Source organism: Dendrobates tinctorius, unplaced genomic scaffold (assembly GCF_039654945.1).
Source record: "Dendrobates tinctorius isolate UK_male_01 unplaced genomic scaffold, ASM3965494v1 ptg000111l, whole genome shotgun sequence".
Classification (NCBI taxonomy): Eukaryota; Metazoa; Chordata; class Amphibia; order Anura; family Dendrobatidae; genus Dendrobates; species Dendrobates tinctorius.
The window spans coordinates 2,125,102-2,150,026 of NW_027361779.1; positions in this window are offsets into that span (position 1 = coordinate 2,125,102).

Consider the following 24,925-nt stretch of genomic DNA (forward strand, 5'->3'; position numbering starts at 1 on the left):
GTTAGCTAATCCAATTTTTTTGTGATTAAACCATGTGTCAGTGGCAAATCAAAAGGCCAGATTTCCATTTCTACTTAAGCAGTGTTAGGTATAACAGTGTTGTTCAGGCACACTATCTAAGAGAAAAAATAATGATTGTTCATTTACTGACAGATGAATAACAGCTATGGACCCAACATCTGATACTGGACAGGATACCCAACTCCTTTTCTTTGGCAGACACACAGTGATACGCCTTGTAGATGAGGCTCAGAAAGAGCATGTACCATAGTGGTAGCAAGCACTGCATCAAGTGGCCTCTCCTCATCTTCCTCCACCTTATCATCACAGACAGTATAGTCCTCAGAGGTGGCGCCCCAATCACCCTTATTTACCCCTATGTCAAAAAATTTCCATACGCCCAACAGACTGTGGGGAACCACAGATGGGACGTTCTGCAGAGCTGTTCACAAATTCTGTTCCATGGGAGACAGAGGTCTGCGTTGAAGAATCACAGAATCCAGAGGAACAAAGCACCTGCACCAATGTCCAAAAATTTTTCATGTTGGATACGGAGCCGAATTAAGTAAGGTCTGAGAAGAATCCATACCCTTGTCGCCAGACTTAATAAATCTGCTGAGACTCAGATACCAGATGTGCATGCAGACTATACTGTGGTTTCAGGGCAGAAAGAGAAGGAGGGTGACGCTCAGGGTGAGCTGTTTGAGAACAGAGAGGTTGACAATGAGGTTGCAGATTCCACTTAGTGTGAACCCAGAGGTACACAGCTGAGTAGCTCAGCAGAGGAGGTGGAAGTCATGTTGCATCTTCCCACACAGACACAAAGTAATGCAACCATGACAAGCACTGCATCCTCAGCCACAACTCTAACCGTGGCTAGTACCGGTTGCATGTATACAGTTTTCATGGGTTGCCTAGCCTGGGCCCCTATTCTCACACAGATCTTTAGCTACAGAAACTCCACTTGTGTACACCCTACAGTCAGGGTGAGTGAGAGCATGTCAGCTGTTATGAAAATGGACATGACTGCTGTTTTTATGTCACCTAGCACAACACATTTTTCTCAATCCACCATAACATCCCTGCCTGCACCTCTCTCACAGTCCAGCAGTTTGTCCTGTTCTCCATATTCCACCCTCTCTCAGAACAGCAGCCAGCCCTCGCTTCCACAGTTGTGGTCATGTAAAAGAATGCTTCCTCCTAGAAAAGCCAAAGCTAAGTGCTTGAACTCCATCATCTCCAATCTATTGGCCACAGAAATGCTGTGTTTCTGCCTGGTGGATACAGACAGTTTCAAAAAGTTGAGGGTCGTCGCAATCCCATAGTACCAGTTGCCCAGTCTCCATTACTTCACGAAGAAAGCTGTGTGTGCACTACACCAGAATGTTGCTGATAATATCACCCGTTCCCTGAAAAAATCTATGTCTGCCAGGGTGCATTTCACCACTGACACCTGGATGAGCAAACATCGGAAGGGGTGTTATATCTCACTATTCCCATCTCTCCCCTGGAATGGAACTTCACTAGCTATCAGGTCACAAAACAACTCCTTCCTGCTCTTTCTAATTTGGGTATCATCCTCTTTTCTCCTTTCTTGATCTACTCTCTCTACTGTACTATTTTTTACACTTTTGCTCTCTCTAGAGCAGATAACTGGGAGATTAGATTGCATGCTGTGTAGTCAGTAGTAGAATTTCCCATAAGGGCACTGAACATAGTGAATAATGGGGCTTTGTAAGCAGCTGGGGCACCTTCTATGAACTTATTCTCCATCATTACTGTCAAAATTGCAGCATCTGGTCCCTCCCAATCCTCAACAACAGCAAAATGATCATTCAGATCTGGCAAAGGATTACGAATTATACCACCAATGCATGAAATTTCTCTCAATCTCTGAACTCCATCTGCAATATACTCCCATCATGTTTGAGGTATTAATTCAATAGGAGAGTAATACACTTGTGCCACAGAATCCCTAACCAAATGCAACAAAGATAAATTCCCTGCAGCGTCCCTTGTACGTCTCATTTTTAGACATACCATAGGATCAATACACATACGCCCAATGCCTATGCCCTTGAGACGGTTCAAAATTATAGTATCGGCTCCATGATCACATAATCTGAGAATCCATGCTAACAAATGTTTCCCTGCTTGCTGCCAGTACCTGGTAGCTAATTCTGTTAACTCTCCTGCGGTATAACGCCTAGATTCCTCTGTCATGGCTGCTTGTGCTGAAACAGCTGCAATTCCCTACATCCATTCTATCTCCACTACTCTGTTTGACTTCTCTTAGTTTTTGTTATTAATATATGGTCAGGCATGCCTTTCTACCTCATCTATGTCACGGTCAGTGCTGACCCATTCTAGCAAATCTGACCATTTCTCATGTGCAATCATGGTCCTAATCTGTGCTCTACAAATATCTGACACTGGCTGCTGTCTCCTCCTGCACCTATTCCTATCCACATTTTTAACCACATAAGCTTCAAAATTCCTTTGCATATCATCATGCTGTTTCATTTGGTCTCTCAAGGGTGACTGCAAGCTAATCCTTTGCTTTATAGCTGTATACAGCTCTCAACTCAAGTTATCAATCTCCTCCTGCAAACTTTGAAGCGCCAGAATACCTACCCATCCATCGGCTGCTGCTGATTCATGCTCTTTTGCATCATACCTTGAGAGATCAAATTTGGCAGCTACATCCTTGGGATTTGTTAAGCGCTCTCCCTCCATATACTTATTACATTCCTGTGCCATTTGGGACCATTTTCCTGATAACACCCATTGTGGCAAGGATCGTACACTGCTGCTCTCAACTGCTTTCCTATTCTTGACAAACTTATTCAATTTTGCAAACATTTTTATTCAAAACAATCCCACTTCTGACACCAATTTGTATTGTAATGGATTCAAAGGATTGTAATGAATAAGAAAATTCTCACAACAGAATTGAATTTACTTAAATTGGATTTACTTAATAAATTATGAAATTAAATAGCAAACTGTTGTGAGTTCATTTTCCCCTTCACCGTCGATGTCTGATGAACTCCCTCTTCTGGTGAAGGAAGGTAGTGAGGCTGATTACCAAACACCTGAGCTGGTAGATGATGACTGGGTATCAGGAATATCTGACTGGATATAAGGCAGCCGACGCCCTTCTGAGTCGCTGGTGATTTCTCTGCTGGATTCTTGGAGACCAGTCTGATTCCTGCTTCCCAAAGATAAGTTTTTGCTCTGCTATTGAACTTATTAGTTTTGTTTTGTTTACTTTGTTTTTTGGGAGTTCAGCCATCCCCGGTCGGGGGTGTGCTGAGTTTCATTTTTGTCTCTGTTCAGTTTGTCTCTTTGCTTTGTCTTCAGAATTTACTTGAGTGCTGATATAGTCTTTTTGAAGTCCTAGCGACTTCAGGGCCTGTTTTTCCTATCAGACGGTTGGGACATTTTTTGGTAGGGTTTTTTATGGATTGCAGACAGCAGCTTTTCTATCCTGTGCTTTTTAGCTAGCTTGGGCCCCATCGTTTTCTCAACCTATCTATCTGTGTTAGTGTTTTCATCTTGCTTCACCGTCATTATATGTTGGGGGCTGCCTATTGCTTTGGGGTCTGCTTTGGGGCAGTTTAGATTTCCCCTTTCTTTCTTTAGGCCTATTTAGTTCTCCGGCTGTGATCGAGAGGTCTAGGGCATCGTAGGAACCGCCCACGGCTACTGTTAGTTGTTGTGGATACGATCAGGGGTCTGCAATCCGATAGCTACCAACCTCTCCGGTTTTCTGGACTTAGCTTGTATTTTTGTTTTTTCCTCCTTCGGTGACTCATTCATAACAGAATCACCAGCCATACCGCAGATCCTAGGGTACTCAATAGCAGGAAAGAATTGTAAAAAAAAAAAAAAAAGTTTGTCATAATTTTTTTTTTGTGTGTGTATATTTTTTCCTCTATGTCTCTGAGGCCGTAGGGGGAATTTTTTTTTTCTTGCTCAATGGAGATTTAGCAATTGTCTGATCGTGTGGAGCAGCTCACTGCTGAAGTGCGAGGAATTTTCGCCTATCTTGCTCATTCACATGCTGCTGAACCAAAGATCCCTACTCCTGATGTGTTTTTTGGGAATCGGTCTAAATTTTTGAATTTTAAGAATCATTGTAAATTATTTTTTGCCTTGAAGCCTAACTCGTCGGGGAGCTCCGCGCAGCAGGTTAAAATTGTCATCTCTTTGCTGTGCGGCGATCCCCAGGATTGGGCGTTTTCTTTGAAACCTGATGATCCTATTCTTACTAATGTGAACACATTTTTTCAAGCCTTGGGGTTGTTGTATGATGAACCTAATTCTATTGATCAGGCTGAAAAGGCCCTGTTGGCATTGAGCCAGGGTCGGGATTCTGCAGAGTTGTACTGTCAAAAATTCCAAAAGTGGGCTGTCCTTACTACCTGGAATGATGGTGCCTTGGCAGCTCTCTTTCGGAAGGGTTTGTCAGAAACCGTAAAAGATACTATGGTGGGATTTCCTGTTCCCTCTGGTCTTGACGATTCTATGTCATTAGCCATTCAGGTTGATCGGCAATTGTGTGAACGCAAAACCACATGAGAGGTGTTGCCACCTGTTGAACAAATGTCTGAACCTATGCAATGTGATAGAGTTTTGTCTGGGGCGCAACGTCGGTTGTTCAGAAGGCGTAATGAGCTGTGTTTCTTCTGTGGTGATGCCTCGCATATTATTTCTGTCTGCCCTAAACGAGAGAAACGTTTTGCACACACATTTGCTGTGGGTGGTGTTCAACCTAAGTTTCTTCTGGCAATTACTCTGATCTGCTCCCTGTCCACATTTTCGGCTAAGGCTTTTGTGGATTCGGGAGCATCTCTGAACCTGATGGACTTGGATTTTGCTAAGAGTTGTGGATTTCCTATGACACCTCTGCGGACGCCTATCCCTTTGAGGGGTATTGATGCTACTCCTTTGGCGAAGAATAAACCTCAGTTTTGGACCCAGGTGGTAATGCGGGTCGCCCCAGACCATCAAGAGAATTGCAGATTTTTGGTGTTGCATAATTTGCATGATACCATTGTTCTGGGGTTTCCCTGGTTGCAAATCCATAATCCAGTTTTGGATTGGAAATCTGTGTCTGTGGTGAGTTGGGGTTGTCGGTGTGCCCTTAGTGATGCTCCTGTTTTCTCCACCTGTCCCCAGTCGCATGATGTTCCTGACTATTTGGCTGATTTTTATGATGTATTTAGTGAGAATGAGTCTGCATCTTTGCCTCCTCATAGGAGTTATGACTGTGCAATTGAGCTGAGCCCTGGGTGTAAATTTCCCAAGGGTCGACTTTTCAATTTATCTGTACCCGAGCACAAGGCTATGCGATCCTATATTAAGGAGTCATTGGAGAAGGGTCATATTAGACCATCCTCTTCACCCATAGGTGCTGGGGTTTTTTTTGTGGCTAAGAAAGATAGGTCATTAAGGCCTTGTATTGACTATCGTTCCCTCAACAAAATTACTGTTAAATATCAGTATCCATTACCCCTGATTTCTGATCTATTCTCCAGAGTTAAAGGTGCTTGCTGGTTTACCAAGCTTGACCTCAGGGGGGCATATAATCTTATTCACATTAAGCATGGGGATGAATGGAAGATGGCGTTTAATACTCCGGAGGGACATTTTGAGTACCTGGTGATGCCTTTTGGGCTCACTAATGCCCCTTTTGTCTTCCAGTGCTTCATGAATGATATTTTCCGGGACTTTGTGGATAAGTTTCTGATCACCTATTTGGATGACACTTTGATCTTTTCCAGGGATTGGGACTCATGTGGAACATCTTCGGACTGTGTTTTTGGATTTTGAGGGAAAACTCCCTGCATGTTAAGGGATCGAAATGTCTTTTTGGTGTACAGAGGATTTCATTTTTGGGATTTATTTTGTCTCCATCAACTATTGAAATGGACCCGGCCAAGGTACAGGCCATTTATGATTGGGTGCAGCCCACTTCTTCGAAGGCTCTCCAGAAGTTTTTGGGTTTTGCTAATTTTTATCATAAGTTTATAGCCAATTTTTCTGTTATTGCCAAACCATTAACTGATTTGTCTAAGAAGGGCACTGATTTGCTGAATTGGTCTCCAGAGGCTGTTTCTTCTTTTCAGGAGCTGAAGCAAAGGTTCACTTCTGCTCCGGTTTTGCTGCAACCTGATGTCTCACTCCCGTTTCAGGTAGAGGTGGACGCTTCAGAGACTGGTGCAGGAGCTGTTTTGTCTCAAAAAGATCCTGTAACATCTAAAATGAATCCCTGTGCTTTCTTTTCCCGAAAGTTCTCCCCATCTGAACTTAACTATGATGTGGGGAATCGGGAACTGTTAGCCATGAAATGGGCATTTGAGAAGTGGAGACATTGGTTGGAGGGAGCTAAACATCAAGTTGTGGTCCTTACTGACCACAAGAATTTGATTTACCTGGAGTCGGCCAAATGCTTGAATCTTAGACAGGCTAGGTGGGCCTTGTTTTTCACACGTTTTGATTTTGTGGTCTCTTTTCTTCCGGGCACTAAGAATGTCAAGGCAGATGCCCTCTCTAGGAGTTTCTTTGCTGATTCTCCTGTTGTGACCAAGCCTGCTACCATCTTAGGTGAGGGGGTAGTCCTTTCTGCCATCTCGCCCGATTTGAGACGTGCTCTGGAAGAGTTTCAGGAGGACAAACCTGAGCGTTGTCCCATTGGAAAATTGTATGTTCCTGACCAGTGGAGGAAGAGAGTGATGTCTGAAGTTCATTGCTCTGCATTGGCTGGTCATCCAGGTATTTTTGGTACTAGAGATTTGGTGAGTCGGTCTTTTTGGTGGCCCGCCTTGTCTCGTGATGTCAGGAATTTTGTGCAGTCCTGTGGGACTTGCTCTCGGTCTAAACCTTGTTCTCGCTCTAGTGGGTTGTTGATGCCTTTGCCGGTGCCCAGGAGGCCATGGACCCATATTTCAATGGATTTTATCTCTGATATGCCGGTCTCTCAGAGAATGACTGTTATTTGGGTGATTTGTGATAGATTCTCTAAGATGGTCCATCTTGTACCACTCCCTAAGTTGCCATCTTCCTCAGAGTTGGTGCCCTTGTTTTTGCAACAGGTGGTTCGCTTGCACGGGATTCCTGAGAACATTGTATCTGACAGAGGAGTTCAGTTTGTGTCTAGATTTTGGAGGACTTTCTGTTCCAAGCTGGGAATTCAGTTGTCCTTCTCCTCTGCGTTTCACCCTCAGACCAATGGGCAGACGGAGAGAACAAACCAGACTTTCGAGTCGTATTTGAGATGTTTTATTTCTGCTGATCAGGATGATTGGGTTTCATTTTTGCCCTTGGCCGAATTTGCTTTAAATAATAGAGCTAGTTCTGCCACTTTGATGTCACCTTTTTTCGTAACTTTGGGTTTCATCCTCGATTCTCTTCAGGGCAGGTGGAGCCTTCTGCCTGCCCAGGTGTTGACACTGTGGTGGAGAGAATGCACCAGATCTGGGACCAAGTGGTGGATAAGTTGTCTCTCTCCCAGGAAAAGGCCCAGCGGTTTTCCAACTGGCATAGAATCATAGAATCATAGAATCATAGAATCGTCGAGTTGGAAGGGACCTCCTGGGCCATCTGGTCCAACCCCCTGCTCAAAGCAGGATTCGCTAAATCATCCCAGTCAGATGTCTGTCCAGCCTCTGTTTGAAGACTTCCATTGAAGGAGAACTCACCACTTCTCGTGGCAGCCTGTTCCACTCATTGATCACTCTAACTGTCAAAAAGTTTTTTCTAATATCTAATCTGTGTCTCTTCCCATTCAGTTTCATCCCATTGCTTCTAGTCTTTCCTTGTGCAAATGAGAATAAAGTTGATCCTTCTACAATGTGACAGCCCTTTAGATATTTGTAGACAGCTATTAAGTCTCCTCTCAGTCTTCTCTTTTGCAAACTAAACATTCCCAAATCCTGCAACCTTTCCTCATAAGACAGGGTTTGCAGACCGGTCACCATTCTGGTCGCTCTTTTCTGAACTTGCTCCAGTTTGTTGATGTCTTTTTTAAAATGTGGTGCCCAAAACTGGACACAATATTCCAGATGAGGTCTGACCAAAGAGGAGTAGAGGGAAATAATGACTTCACGTGATCTAGACTGTATGCTTCTGTTAATACATCCTAGAATTGCATTTGCCTTTTTTGCTGCTGCATCACACTGTTGACTCATATTCAGTCTGTGATCTATTAGTATACCCAAGTCTTTTTCACATGTGCTGTCACTTAGCCCTATTCCTCCCATTGTATATATGCTTTTTTCATTTTTATTGCCCAGATGTAGTACTTTGCATTTCTCCCTGTTAAAAACCATTCTGTTAGTTGCTGCCCACTTCTCCAGTTTATTTAAATCTTTTTGAATCCTCTCTCTCTCTTCTCTAGTATTAGCTATCCCTCCTAGCTTTGTGTCATCAGCAAATTTAATCAGTTTACCCTCAATTCCTTCATCTAAATCGTTGATAAAGATGTTGAACAATACAGGGCCCAGGACAGAGCCCTGTGGTACCCCACTTGAGACATTCTTCCAACTGGATGTGCAGCCATTTACGACCACTCTTTGGGTCTGATCACTAAGCCAGTTATGAATCCACCTAACAGTTGCCTTGTCCATTCCATACTTAGTCATTGGTCCCCAGTTTAAGGTGGGTGATATGGTTTGGTTGTCATCAAAGAATATCGCTATGAAGGTGGCTTCTCCAAAGTTTAAACCTAGATTTATTGGACCTTACAAGATCTTGGAGATTCTTAATCCAGTCTCTTTTCGATTGGCTCTTCCTGTTACATTTAAGATCCATAACGTGTTTCATAAGTCTCTGTTAAAGAGGTTTGTTGAGCCAGTAGTTCCTGTGGTGGCACCTCCTGACCCGGTATTGGTTGAAGGTAATGTGGAATATGAGGTTGAGAAGATACTGGATTCTCGCCTGGCTAGACGGAGACTCCAGTATTTGGCTAAATGGATGGGTTATGGCCAGGAGGATAATTCTTGGGTCCCTGCAACCGATATTCATGCCGAAAGATTGGTTCGTGCCTTTCATCGGGCCCATCCTGATCGCCCTGGTGGCGTGGATGAGAATTCGGTGACCCCTCCTCAAGGGGGAGGTACTGTTGTGAGTTCATTTTCCCCTTCACCGTCGATGTCTGATGAACTCCCTCTTCTGGTGAAGGAAGGTAGTGAGGCTGATTACCAAACACCTGAGCTGGTAGATGATGACTGGGTAACAGGAATTTCTGACTGGATATAAGGCAGCCGATGCCCTTCTGAGTCACTGGTGATTTCTCTGCTGGATTCTTGGAGACCAGACTGATTCCTGCTTCCCAAAGATAAGTTTTTGCTCTGCTATTGAACTTATTAGTTTTGTTTGGTTTACTTTGTTTTTTGGGAGTTCAGCCATCCCCGGTCGGGGGTGTGCTGAGTTTCATTTTTGTCTCTGTTCAGTTTGTCTCTTTGCTTTGTCTTCAGAATTTACCTGAGTGCTGATATAGTCTTTTTGAAGTCCTAGCAACTTCAGGGCCTGTTTTTCCTATCAGACGGTTGGGACATTTTTTGGTAGGGTTTTTTATGGATTGCAGACAGCAGCTTTTCTATCCTGTCCTTTTTAGTTAGCTTGGGCCCCATCGTTTGCTCAACCTATCTTTCTATCTGTGTTAGTGTTTTCTTCTTGCTTCACCGTCATTATATGTTGGGAGCTGCCTATTGCTTTGGGGTCTGCTCTGGGGCAGTTTAGATTTCCCCTTTCTTTCTTATGCCTATTTAGTTCTCCGGCTGTGATCGAGGGGTCTAGGGCATCGTAGGAACCCCCCACGGCTACTGTTAGTTGTTGTGGATAGGATCAGAGGTCTGCAGTCCGATAACTACCAACCTCTCCGGTTTTCTGGACTTAGCTTGTATTTTCGTTATTTCCTCCTTCGGTGACTCATTCATAACAACAAACAGTATAAACAACAAAAATAAATGTGAATTAAAAACAAGCATTACATACAGTTGTGGCCAAAAGTATTGACACCCCTGCAATTCTGTCAGATAATACTCAGTTTCTTCCTGAAAATGATTGCAAACACAAATTCTTTGGTATTGCACATGCGCGGAAAAACGCATACAAACGCATGTGTATGCGCACATAAGCGCATCCCATGCAAAATATAGGGAAAAAACGCATGCGTTTTTTAGCGCTAAAATACAACGCAAAAAAACGCAAGTGTGAAAACAGCCTTAGAGAAGCATCAAATGATTTTTCGAACAGTGCCAATACTTTTGTCTGCCCTCTTTTTTATTATTGGTGTGGAATTATATCCAATTTGGCTTTAGGACAATTCTTTTGTGTTTTTTCATTTAAGACAAATTAAATGAAGATAATACCAAAGAATTTGTGATTGCAATCATTTTCAGGAAGAAACTGAGTATTATCTGACAGAATTGCAGGGGTGTCAATACTTTTGGCCACAACTGTACATTACATTATTAAGGGAAAAAGTCCTTCAATCTGTATCCAACCCTCTCTCATCTCCATAAGTCCCTCTGTGTGTCCCTCCATTCCATATGTCTGTGTGCTCTTTTATATGTATAAACTTCTCTAAGGGTACCGTTACACCTAGCGATGCACCAGCAATCCTGACTAGCGATATGATGCGGTCAGGATCGCTGGTGCATCGCTAGGTGGTTGCTAGTGAGCTGCCACAGAGGCAGCTCTCACCAGCGACATCGCTGGGGACGGGGATCGCTACTTAGCTGTCAAACGCGGTGATCCTGCGTCCTCCCGCCCGGCTCCACGCGTCGCTCGTTGGCGCCACAGGAAGCCCAGCAGGAAGTGGCCGACGAGGAATGGTCCAGTAGCTTCTCGCGCGATCAGCGATAACCAGCGGGGGAGCCGGTCAGAGGTAAGTATCACATGTAGCGATATCGCTAGCAATATCGCTGCAACGTCACAAAATCGGTGACTTTACAGTGATATTGCTAGCGATATCGCAGTGTGTAAGGGTGGCTTAAAACCTTTGATGTCCTAAGGTATGTGTATTGGAGGCTGAAACTGCCTCCAATTAGGATAAGCATCTCTCAATAAATAAACCCATCTGTGGATGTCAAATGTCCTTTTGTTAGAAGATGAATGTAAATAACCAGGTCATTTACATTCCTTTGTTTAGAAGATAAATGTTAATATTGTAACAAAAAACAGTTATTTGCCCTCTTTGGACAATTTGAACCTCAGGGAGGTTAGAAGGATATATATATATATATATATATATATAATATATATATATATATATATATATATATATTAAACCATATTAATAATTAGGTTTCTTTTCACTGCAAAATGCAACATAAATTTATAGAACTTATACAATGTGATTTTCTGCACTTTATTTTTGATATTCTATCTCTCAATGATAAAATTAATCTACCCTTAAAATTATAGACTGTTTATGTTTTTGTCAGTGGGCAAACTTACAAAGTCAGCATGTGATCAAATACTTCTGTGGAGATTTTCAAAGTGAAAAGTAGCTCACCTTGCAAGGAGATAGCGGGAAACTGATTTAAAGTAAAATCCTGTCACTCCAGAGTCTCTAAAACCAAACTGGAGGATATAGAACCCTCAACAGCAGCATAGGTAGGACTCATCTAATCCTGCCAAGACTTCTTGCTTCATGAATTTTTGCTCTACTTGGTAGTTTATTTTGAGCAGATATATGGCACTGTGGGATGAATGGATGCCTGAGTAGGATAAAATCTCCTTATAGTTGAAATGATTCAAGCATTTTATTAAAAAAAATCAGTTTAAAAAAGATCCATGACATTTCAGTCCACATTAAAGGACCTTAGTCTGACAACAGATTGTTAATTGTATACCAGGAAGTAGAGAACACTGTTAACGAGCCCGAGATGTGCGACAAAGTTGCTTAAGAGATCACACTAGTGAGAATAGATTTACCCCTCACAATCAAATGCACAATTAATCTGTGCTGATAACTGTATTTATGTTGCCCTCACAATGCCAAAATTATAGATACAGAAAAAGTACAGTAATTATGTCTGTAAACATGTTTGGTCATATAAATAATTGGTCTTTGAAAGAATCATTTGTATTGAAATATTTCTTATCAGATGGCAATTAATAAATTATTGGGTTGTTTTCTAACTTGATTGAGAATTCTCAAAGGACTTTCATCTGTACAAAGTGACATAAACATCACTTTGTACTTCTGATAGGCATCTGTCAGCTGCATCTCTGGGGAGACTGTTATCATAATTTTTCATCAGAATAGATCACTTCATGCTGATGTTTGCTCTTCTCTGAAAGATGAAAGAATTGAATCAACTAAAAACCTTTTTTTCATACATGGAGCTGATTAGTTTCCATAGTTCCTGAGTAATGCTTTCATACATGGAGTTGATTAGTTCTCTTAGTTCCAAAGTAAAGCTTATACTAGTTGAGTTTAAATAAGACCTGAGAAAATAAGAGCTGATGAATGCAGCCCATACAATTTCATAATCGTGTAAAGTATAGCGTGGCACTACTACAAGGTGCACAAGTAGGTTACCCAGACCCAAGTGAATAATAAAGTAACTTGGCACTCAACTGAATGATCCTTTTTGAAAATAAGTTTTTATTGTGGCAGTCACAAAGGACGTTTCGGCCTACAATTGGCCTTCGTCAGTCTGCCGACTGCTGCAGATGATGAAGTTAAAAGTGAAGAATTATATAAGATCCTATTACAAGGCAGTGATTTTGGAGGTTACTGCAATGACCAACTGTCTATAACACGTGTAGTGCTCTGGATTCACCAGAGCACTATACGTGTTATAGACAGTTGGTCATTGCAGTAACCTCCAAAATTACTGCCTTGTAATAGGATCTTATATAATTCTCCACTTTTAACTTCATCATCTGCAGCAGTCGGCAGACTGATGAAGGCCAATTGTAGGCCGAAACGTCATTTGTGACTGCCACAATAAAAACTTATTTTCAAAAAGGATCATTCAGTTGAGTGCCAAGTTACTTTATTACATACAATTTCATAAGACATCAATTCATTAATCCTAAGCTAACACTATATGAGCGAGTAAGAAAGACTACCTAAACTAGAATTCTCATTCTACTTCATTTAATCTTGAAGTTTGGATGTTCTTTGATATTTCAATGTATACATGAAATTAAAATATATTCCATATTCATCAAAGCAATTTTACCAGAATTCTGGTGTATATTGCTTTAAAAAAACTGAGCTAAAATTTAACGACTATTGGTATTTTCTCCTCAGTAGTCAATGTTTTTTGTATCTAACAAGAGATGACTGTACGTGATAAAGAGAGGGCACAGTGAATAACACAAATAATAAAAGAATATGCTATGTAAGAACTGTGCAATACATAAGAAAAGATGATACTATGTAATAAGGGATGGTGTCATAATCTATGTAATTAAGGATGGCACAATACATAAGTAGTAAGTACACTACATTTCTGTATCCGAGTAAAGTGTCGGTGTGCTGCCTGAGTTCTTTTTCTTGGTATAGCACACTGATGCATTGATTATGTCTTTTTCTAAGAGCTTGTTCATATCAGTGTATACATCAGATGAGTGCTTTCTGATGAATTGGATAGCACTCGGACCACTGTTATTCTGTGGTGCGGTGCTGATGCACAATTTTTTTTCACTGACAGAATTTTCCACTGAACCAGTGAGGTCTATGCGTGTGTTGAAAACATTGGACTGCGGTAAGATGACATCTGACTGTAGTCTGATTTTTGCTAACAGAATGGAAAAGATGGAGAAATTTTGTTCTCCATCTTCGCCTCACAGTATTCTCTGATTCTCTCATCTCAGAAAATCAGATCACAAGATGCTGCTACTCGGAGTGTCATTAGCATAATCGAAACAATTGTCTTGGATGAGAGAATCTACGGTCATGTGAGTGAGCCCTAATCCTCAAAATTGGATCAGAATAGAGCAGGCTCCAAGTCTGACATCCATGATTTTCACAAATATGTGAATGTATATGTGTACCTCTATGAGTCCATGTGCTGTCAAATAAACATGCCTTTCACATGATTGATGTGAAAGTAACCTGATGGAGGATGCTTTACCAACAACAGTATTACTCCAAGTCAAATGGTATATATACAGATTTAATATTTACATCCATTGTCTTACAGCTGATATCTCACCTGGTTATCGTAGTTTTCTGTTATTTCTTCTCCAAGTAGACAGACCTTTATGATAACTTCTTTCAGTAATGACTCATTTTGTCACACCGATCACCACCATGCTGAAAATAGCAAGATCACATATACTGTAAATATATATTTGCCTCCTATGTAAACAAAAAATCCCACCCACTATGCCCCTGGATATATATAGTATATGTAATACATCATTAATACACTATTAGCCATGCACCATTTAAAGTATAAATTGACAATCCAGCTCTCTGCCCTCATTAACTATAATTGCCAGAGCCCAATAAATATCAATTAATAAATCTCTCCACCCAATTCATTTTAAGTCCCTGTCCTGTGTCCTACCTCCAAAATTCATTATAAGTCCCTGAAAGCATCATTATAAATTGGAGGGAGGAGTGAAAAGATGCTATTGGGGGCCTTACAATTAATTGAGGGGGGAGGAACCTGCCTGCAGCCAATCAGTGGCTGCTTCATTTTCTACTCCTTCAGATAAATCAGACATCCAGAGAAAGTTAGAGAACAGCTATAGCTCTCACTGCAACAGATTAAATAGATCACGGCATTCAATGAAAGTGAGACGAAGGTGCCTAAGTCAGGTATCCAACCAAACGTAAAGTATCTTAAAACAACTTGGCAGTCAATTGGTGAAGCAATATGACAGTTCCTTTATTTGCATCCAGACAAACAAAAACATTTTTGAATGTTTTCGGTCCTACACTGGACCTTACTCAGAAAATTATTATTCTCATAGAAGATTACTAGAAAAGGAGCTGTGAAATTAAACCCATATTTTGATGGGTCAATTGTCCATGAAAGACATCCTGTGATGTCATATTGCTTCATCAATTGAGTGCCAAGTTGTTTTAAGATAGTCTCACTGCAGCAGAGCCATGGGAGAGCATGTGCTGTCACAGCTGAAACGGTGCCCGTACTGGACTTGAGTACAGCTATTATTATTTTAGAAGAGAGAACACAGTGATTGAGAAGAGGTTGTCCAAAAAGTGACAGTGACAGGCGAGATTGCCTTCATTATAAGCCACCCCTATAGGGTCCACCCTCCACCTCTTGGACTTCGTACAGCTGCATTGGTGGTATAACTGCCCTGAATCTACTCATTTTATTTGCTCATATAGCATCATTAATTTCTGCAGCACTTTATCATTAGTGATGATCGAATAGCTTCAGATAAGCACTTATTGCAATAGCTATAGCGCTTACTGAATACTTGCCTCAGGAACCTGGATACCTGGAGCGCTCCCGATAATGAGCTGTTGGTAACCACACCTGCATTTGTCATGGCTGTTTCACTGTCACAACACATGCATGTTTGTTTGTTGGGCTCTCCATGAATGTGTGGTGACTGTCATACAACCACGACACATGACTATGCGGCGCTGAACATCTGATTATCAGGAGTGCTCCAGGTATCCAGGTTCCTGAGGCAGCTAATCGGGCGGTGCTATAGCTATACTGATAAGTGCTTCTTCGAAGCTATTCAATCAACACTAATTATCATCACTGACAGTTTTGAGACTCTCAATCTAAATTCATTAAAATATGCTGTTGGATTGTGAAAGGAATTTGGATCACCAAGAGGAAACCCACACAAACGTAGGTTGCAGTCATTCTCTACCCTATTACTAAGAATTTCCCATAATTGTATAAAAAAATATTTTTGTCAACCACTCAACCTGTGGGCTAATAAATGCTGCCCAATCCTATATTTACACACTAGCAGAGACCTGTCAATGAAAGGTAGCGGATGGGGAAATGCCACCAAGGACCTACCTGTCTGACTATTCTACTGCGTGGTCTCAGTACCCGGTGGCTTTTAAAGTATGTTTGTTTCTGAAACACCACAGCATTTCAGATTTAAACATTCAGTTAAAGCTAGAAGTTTATATACACTCTATAAAAAGAAACATATGCATGTTTTTCTCAAAATCTGACATAAAATCAGAATAAACCTTTCCCGTTTTAGGTCAATTAGGATAACCAGAATTATTCATATTTGCCAAATGCCAGAATAATGGGAGACAAATTTTAAGGCATTTTAATTACTTACTGCAAAGTCAAAAGTTTACATACATTTCATTAGTATTTGGTACTATTGTCCTTAAACTGAATGACTTGGGTCAAATGTTTGGGATATCCTTCCACAAGCTACTCACAATATTTGGTCTGAATTGGTTCTCATTTCTCCCCACAAAACTGGTGTAACTGATCCAGGTTTGTTTGTCGCCTTGCTCACACCTGCCTTTTCAGCTTTGCCTAAAAATTTTCAATAAGATTGAAATCAGGGCTTTGTAATGGCCACTCCAAAACATTTATTTTGTTATTCTTAAGCCACATTTTTACTATTTTGGCAGTATGCTTCACGTCATGGCCATTTGGAAGACCCATTTCTGTCCAAGTTTTAACTTTCTGGCTGATGCCTTGAGATGTTGCTTCAGTATTGCCACATAAATTTCTTTTCTCATGATGCTGTCTATTTTGTGAAGTGCACTAGTTCCTCCTGCAGCAAAACAACCCCACAATGTACTGCTGCTGTTGGGATGATGTTTTTAACTTTCTAATCTTCTCCCTTTTTTCCTCCAAACATAATGATGATCATTATTCCCAAAAAGTGTGCATTTGCAAACATTAATCTGACTTTTTTTATGCTTTTTTTTTAGTAATGGCTTCTTCCTGGCAGAGTGGCCTTTCAACCCACGTTGATACAGTACTTGTTTCACTGTGGATATTGACCCAATCTTACCAGATTCCACCATCATCTTCTCAAGGTCTTTTGCTTTTGTCCTTGGGTTGATATGCACATGTCGAACCAAAGCACATTCATCTCTGGGACACAGAACCCATTTCTTTCTGAGCGGTATGATGACTGGACATTCCCATCTCGTTTGTACTTGCGTATAATTGTACGCAAGGATGAGCCAGACTTGTGCAAGTCCACAATTCTCTTCCTGATATCTTGGCTGACTTCTTGAGACTTTCCCATGATGCTACACAAAGAAGCAGCGTGTTTCAGCTGTGCATTAAAATACATCCACAGGTGTGTCTCTAATTATCTCAGACAAATGTAGCCAAAAGACAAAAAAGAAGCTTCCAAACACATGACATCATCATATGGGCAGTCCAGAATTGTTTAAAGGCATAGCAATATTAGTGTATGTACACTTTTGACTTTGCAGTAAGTAATAAAAATGCCTTAAAACATTCTCTCTCTCATTATTCTGGCATTTGTGAAATATTAATAATTATGGTGAACTTAATTGACCTAAAACGGGAAAGAATTTCATGTCAAATATTGAGCAAAAGCATGCATATGTTTTTTTTTTTACATAGTGTATGTAAACTTCTGATTTCAACTGTACCTGGCTGAAATAATGCAGCCAGTGCCTGATAAATGCTGCCCAAGAATGGGGAAGCATGTATCAGCTGTCAGGTTCTCATTAAAAAACAACTTTGCATAGATTTGTTTTTACCTTTACTTTAAAGATCATTTTCCTGATGTATAAAGATATAAAACCCTTGCTGAATCTGCTGTGACCTATGTGTCGTTGTGCAGCAAAACAGGAAAATGTTAAAGGGGTGAACACTTACTACAATAAATCAAGTATAAAGTGCAAAAATGTTTCATCAGTATCTCAGGTAGGTAATTTGCTATTCATTGAACAGCATATGCAAAAGTCTCAGTTTCCTTGGTAACAAGTATGCCATCTTCAGCACTTCATGTTGAATGAAATATACAATTATTAATATTCATAAGAATAAAGAGCTCAGAGGTAGAACATTATTATCACTGTATGCAATGCTCTTTATTTACATACATTAGGGATTTCTAGGGTTGTGATCTTTACTGTTAAAAATGCTAATTCTGGATTTTGGAGCAAATGGCTGTTGCCATTTCCAGCAATACTGGAGATCATTCATGCACAAATATTTCATATTCTTATATATTTTTTAAAATGTAGCATTATTTATGATTAAATATACATTAAAATTGTACTTGTACATAAGTTTTGAAAATATGTAAAATCTATAGAACATGTCTGACATTAAAAGTAACTGTTCACCATATTACCAGTTTAGAAGGATTTAATAAGGTGCTGACTATTTTCTTGGAATGTCTTAATAGTGAGTTGAGCAATATGTTTTCGATACAAAGTGCCAAAATTAGATGTGTAGCTATAAATACTGTATAAAACATAATTAACCATCTGTCTGAAGAGAATGCTAAGGAGAGCTCAGCAAATTACTACATGTTCATATACATCTACGTTTTTAAAAAATAAGTTTCTTGAAAATGGAATTTATTCACAAAAGATTGCAGACCAATTAGAAAAATTGGCCAATGTTCACACACCAGTCAGGGACAACAGCAATTATAAATGATAAAAAAAAACAAGCATTATTTCCCATATTGTTTTGATTTATAAGACAGACTTTTTCACCCAAAATTTTAGCGGAAAATGGGAGTGTGTCTTATAATCCAACTGTTGCTTACCAGCTTCATTAAAGCTGCTGCAGGAAGCTTCTGGCTTTTGTGAAAGCCCGGAGCCACAGCACTTTCCATGCTTTTCAATGTGGTGGACTCTGAGAAAATGACCCAGGAAATGGCGCATGCGCAGACTGAGATAGCGGCCAAGAGGGCATGCACAGGTGAGCTGCCGTAAAAGCATATCATAAGTCGTACCACTATTTTATTTAAAAATGTTTTGGGAGTGCCTTATAATCCACAAAATACGGCAGTTCACCTTAATACCCATTAAAAGGTGCATTTTAGTACCATTTTAAACCAGTTAGTTTTTAAAAATAGCATATAATCCAATAAATTATGGATATGAAATGTTAATCATTACATTATATATTGACCAGTGTTAATGAGTATAGTTAATCGGGTATCTATAATACATAAAGGGTCAAGGTTGTGATATTATACTGTATTAACAGCCCAACTAGATTCCAATTCAGGGAAATTTTTGATAGTATCACAAGATCATTTAGAGTATTCTAGGCCTGTAAACAATGGCAGATGGTGCAGTTACAATCCCCATCTGTAGTGCACCAGTATTTTACAATTCCACTTACAATCATGACCTGGATTTAATTAGAAAAGTAGTTGGTTAGTATCCAAGTCTTTTAATGTTATTGCAACCATATGCACCTGCTAGCATAGCAATATTAGCTGAAATGTATAATCCATTAGTGACTGATGATTAATTCATATTCAGATTAGAGAAAACCAAGATGACGTAAATCAAAGTAATATAATGCAGAGAAATATATTCCAAGCAATATGCTATAATGTGACTGCAAATATCGATGTCTTCTACCACAGGGATTTATTAGATAGTGGCTAATTCATTTTTGTTTGTTATTTATTTTTTATAGATCATTTCTTATTTTTTTTCTTTATATTCGCATTGGTTATATGTTTTATAGTCATTCATTTCCACATTTTTTTCATTTTGTTCGCATATTTTTTCTATGTCTTGTTTCCTAACTGATTTACCATGTGGAGATTTTATCCATTTGGATTTTGCCCATGTTAGTATATAGGATTGATGGGAAATCTTTCCCATCAGGCCTTGAAGAAGAACGTTAGATTGCTTTCAAAACACGTCGCAATACCACATATTTTCCTGTCTCCTGCTTTGCCACCATGAAATGTTTTAACGTTAAGCAATTTTTAGACAAATATACATAACTTATTCACCTTGTTTAGCCAAAAGGACAGTAAACTTTTAAAAAGCAGAAAAAAAAGCAGAGAAATCTGCATGTTTTATAGTAATATGAAATTAATAAATCTTGATTTCTTATAATATTTCCTGCTTTCCCTGATTGGTATGTTAATTTTGTTTATTAATCATATTTCACTGAAAATTCAACATCCAATTTAGAGATATCTACATTATTTTCTAGTCAGTTTATCAATGTATCTGCCTTTTAATAAATATATTTTGGTGGTAAACATATTTTTAAACATAATATTAGCCCATTTTCTACCTTTGATTATTCCGTTTTTGAGTTTTAGTTTCTTGCAACCCTTCTTCCCAGAGCCATACCTTTTAATTTCTCTGTCAATTTGTCCATGTTTTTATATCCTGGCTACTGCATTCACTCACATCCAATGTCAGTGCATTAACTCTTTACACTCCATCCATATTAGCCCCTCAGGTCTCTCCTCTCCAATATATAGCACTCATGCTCTTTTCACATTGCTTAACTGCACAGATCCATTCAGTCACACCATTCAACATCAGAGACGCTCTCACAAATCACTTAACCATCTGATCACTCTTTCTTTCCTCTTTCTCCTAATTGCAGGAGATATCTCTCCCAACTCCGGCCCCTCATGTTATAGTAAGTCAAACCCCTCAACTGCTACACTCAGAAACAACTCAAATCTCATTAATGTTTCCTATATGCCTTCTGTCTCTTTTAATTTTGCCCTTTGGAATTCTCGCTCACTCCTTCATCCATGACTTCTTCCTTTCTGATTCTCCTATCCTTCTGACTGTTACTGAAACCTAGATGCACCAGTCAGATACCACCACTGCTGCTGTTCTCTCATATGGTGGACTACACTTCTCTTATACCCCAAGATCAGACAATAGAGGAGGTTAAGGCGTTGGTCTGCTCCTATCACCCAAATGTACCTTTCAGGTTATCCCTCAAGTACCCTCACTTGTCTTCCCTTCTTTTGAGGTCCATGCTATCAGACTCTACATCCCCTTCTCAATGTGAGTGGCAGTAGTGTATCGTCCTCTGGGCCCGTCCCATCAGTTCCTGGATCACTTTGCCACCTGATCCCACATTTTCTATCCTGTGACATCCCCCACTCTCATCAGAGCTGACTTCAACCTCTCCATTGCTTTTCCCCTCTCCCGATCGGCTACTCACCTTTTATCTCTAACCTCCTCATTTGGCCTTTCGCAGCTTTCTAACTCTCCTATGAATTGAGACGGAAATTCCCTCGACTTGGTCTTCTCCCAGCTTTGCTCAGTGTATGATTTTGCCAACTCCTCTCTCCCACTTTCTGACCACAACATTCCTTCCATTCTCTATCAAGAACTACCATCCTACTCAGGTCACCCCCACTTTCCACATTTATAGAAATATACAGGCCATTAACACGCAGAAACTTATGAAGAACTTGCAGTCATCATTGTCCCCTATCTCCTCCCTCTCATGTCCTGATTCTGCACTGAAGCATTATAATGAAACACTGCAAAGTGCCCAGGATGAAATTGCACCACCTATACATAGAACAACTCGGCGCAGACAGTGGCAGCCCTGGCACATGCTGCAAAGATGTATTCTTCAGTGGTGCATCAGGTGCACTGAGCATCTGTGGAGAAAATCAAATCTACCCAAAGATTTCATCCTTTATAAGTTTATGCTTATAGCATACAGCACTGCCCTTCTTCTCTCCAAGCAAACCTATTTCAACATCCTCATCACCTTACTATCCAATAACCCAAAAACATCTCTTTGACACTTTTCATTCCCTACTCAACCCAAGAGTGCAGGCCCCAACCACAGATCTCTGCACTGATGATCCGGCCAATTACATCAAATAAAAAATTGACCATATCCAACAGGAAATTTTCTCCCAGTCCCCTCATACTATGCACTGTCCTCCCTCCCTCACTGCATCTAGCTCACTCTCTGATTTTGATCCAGTCACAGAAGAAGTAATCAGGCTCATTGCATCTTCTTGCCCTACTACTTGCACCAACGACCTTATTCTGTCACATCTCCTCCAGTCCCTTTCCCCTGCTGTCACCTAACAAAAATATTCAACCTCTCTCTTCCTGCAGCTTTCCCGCCTCATTTTAGCATGCCATCATACATCCAATGCTTAAAAAACAATAAAAGTTATAGCCAGCTCACCCAGTCTGTCATCTTTAGGAGATCCACTTACTGCCAGGAAGCCGCAAGGAGTTGAAATGGGAGAGGCACACCCATGATGCAAAGCCACAGAAAGCAACAAATATTTCCAGCGGATTCTTCCTACTTAGCAAATAAAATCCATTTTATCATTACTACACCTAGAAGATCTAAGAAGGTCGAAACGCATTGTCTGCATGCATAATGCAGCAGTGTGCCCTTTTTTCTGATCCTCCTGTGTATAACAAGGATTTCTGCTAAACGGATTATTTTTTAACCCCTTTCTGACATCTGACATACTATCCCGTCCATGGGACCCGGACCCCTATGCCCATGGACAGGATAGTACGTCATAGCAAATATCACAGCTGACACCCAGCACTATGTGTCAGGGGCAGTCACGGACTGCCCCCGACACATTAACCCCTGGCACATTGTGATCGAACACGATCACAGTGTACTGGGGTTTAGGGAAGCATTGGCAAGGAGGTGGCTCCCTCCGTGCTTCCCTGAGACCCCCGCAGCAGCGCAATGTGCAGTGCTGTTGCAGGGGCCTCCTTCCCTGCAGGTCCCCAGATCCAAAATGGCAGCGGGGAAATTCGGAGGCCTGCAGGGAGGCGGCTTCCTCATGTCTGCAAAGCGCCGGCATGAGGAAGCCTGCAGCGCTGCCTGTGACAGATCACTGATCTGTCACAGCGATCTGTCACATGACAGTTATGTCCCTGGGACATTGTAATAAAGTTAAAAAAAGTGTAAAAATAATTTATAAAAAAAAAAATCGCTAAATAAATAAAAAAAAAAATATTCCCTAATAAACTCATTTTTTGGAAATAAAAAAACCCAAACCAATAAAAGTATACATATTTAACATTGCTGCATCCGTAACGACCCGCACTATAAAACTGTCCCATTAGTTAACCCCTTTAGAGAACCCCTTAAAAAATAAAAATAAAAAACAAAGCAAAAAATAATGCTTTATTATCATACCGCCGAACATAAAGTGCAATAATGTGATCAAAAAGACGGATATAAATAACCATGGTGCCGCTGAAAATGTCATCTTGTCCTGCAAAAAACGAGCCACCATACAGCGTCATCAGTGAAAAAAAGTTATAGCTCGCAGAATAAAGCGATGCAAAAATAATTTTTATATAAAATTGTATTTATTGCATAAAAGCGCCAAAATATAAAAAAACTACATATATGAGGTATCGCTGTAATCATACCAACCCGAAGAATAAAACTGCTTTATCAATTTTACCGTACGCGGAATGGTGTAAACGCACCCCCCAAAAGAAATTCTTGAAATGTTGGTTTTTGTTCAATCTGCGTCCCAAAAATCGGAATAAAAAGCGATCAAAAAATGTCACGTGCCCGAAAATGGTACCAAGAAAAACATCAACTCGTCCCGCAAAAAATAAGACCTCACATGACTCGGTGGGTCAAAATATGGAAAAATTATAACTCTCAAAATGTGGTGATGCAAAAACTATTTTTACAATAAAAAGCGTCTTTTAGCGTATGACAGCTGCCAAACATAAGGACCCACCATAAATAGTTAATCAAACCCCCCTTTATCACCCCTTTAGTTAGGGAAAAATAATAAAAAGAAAAGTATTTCCTTTTTCCCATTAGGGTTAGGGCTAGGACTGGGTTTAGGGTTAGGGCTAGGGTTAGGATTAGGGGTGTGTTGGGGTTAGGGTTGGAGTTAGAATTGGAGGTTTCCACTGTTTGGGCACATCAGGTGCTCTCCAAACGCAACATGGCGTCTGATCTCAATTCCAGCCAATTCTGCATTGAAAAAGTCAAACGGTGCTCCTTCCCTTCCAAGCTCTGCTATGCACCCAGTGTTTTACTCCCAGATATGGGGTATCAGCCTACTCCGGACAAATTGCAAAACAACTTATGGCATCCAATTTCTCCTGTTACCCTTAGGAAAATAAAAAATTGGGGGCAAACATCATTTTTGTGGAAAAAAATATGATTTTTTATTTTCACACCCGGGCGCTATAAACTTCTGTGAAGCCCTTGGGGGTTCAAAATGCTCACCACACATCTAGATAAGTTCCTTGGGGGTCTAGTTTTCAAAATGGTGTCATTTGTGCTGGGGTTTCCACTGTTTAGGCACATCAGGGGCTTTACAAAATCGGCATGGCGTCCAATCCCAATTCCAGCCAAAAGAGTCAAATGGCGTTGCTTCCCTTCCGAGCTCTGCCATGCACCCAAATAGTGGTTTACCCCAAGATATGAGGTATCAGCGTACTCAGGACAAATTGCACAATAACTTTTGGGGTCCTGCTACCCTTGGAAAAATAAAAATTGAGGGTCAAAAGATCATTTTTGTGGAAAAAATATGATTTTTTAATTGCACGGCTGTACATTATAAACTTCTGTGAAGCCCTTGGGGGTTCAAAGTTTCACCACATATCTAGATAAGTTCCTTGGGGGGTATAGTTTCCAAAATGGTGTCATTTGTGGGGTGTTTCTACTGTTTTGGCACATCAGGGGCTTTCCAAAAGTGACATGGTGTCCGATCTCAATTCCAGCCAAAAAAGTCAAATGGCGCTGCTTCCCTTTTGAGCTCTGCCATGCGCCCAAATAGTCATTTACATCCACATATGGGGTATCAGTGTACTCAGGACAAATTGCACAATAACTTTTAGGGTCCTGTTGCCCTTAGGAAAATAAAAATTGGGGCTGAAAAGATCATTTTTGTGGAAAAAATATGATTTTTTAATTGTACGCCTGTACGTTATAAAGTTCTGTGAAGCCCTTGTGGGTTCAAAGTTCTCACCACATATATAGATAAGTTCCTTGGGGGGTCTAGT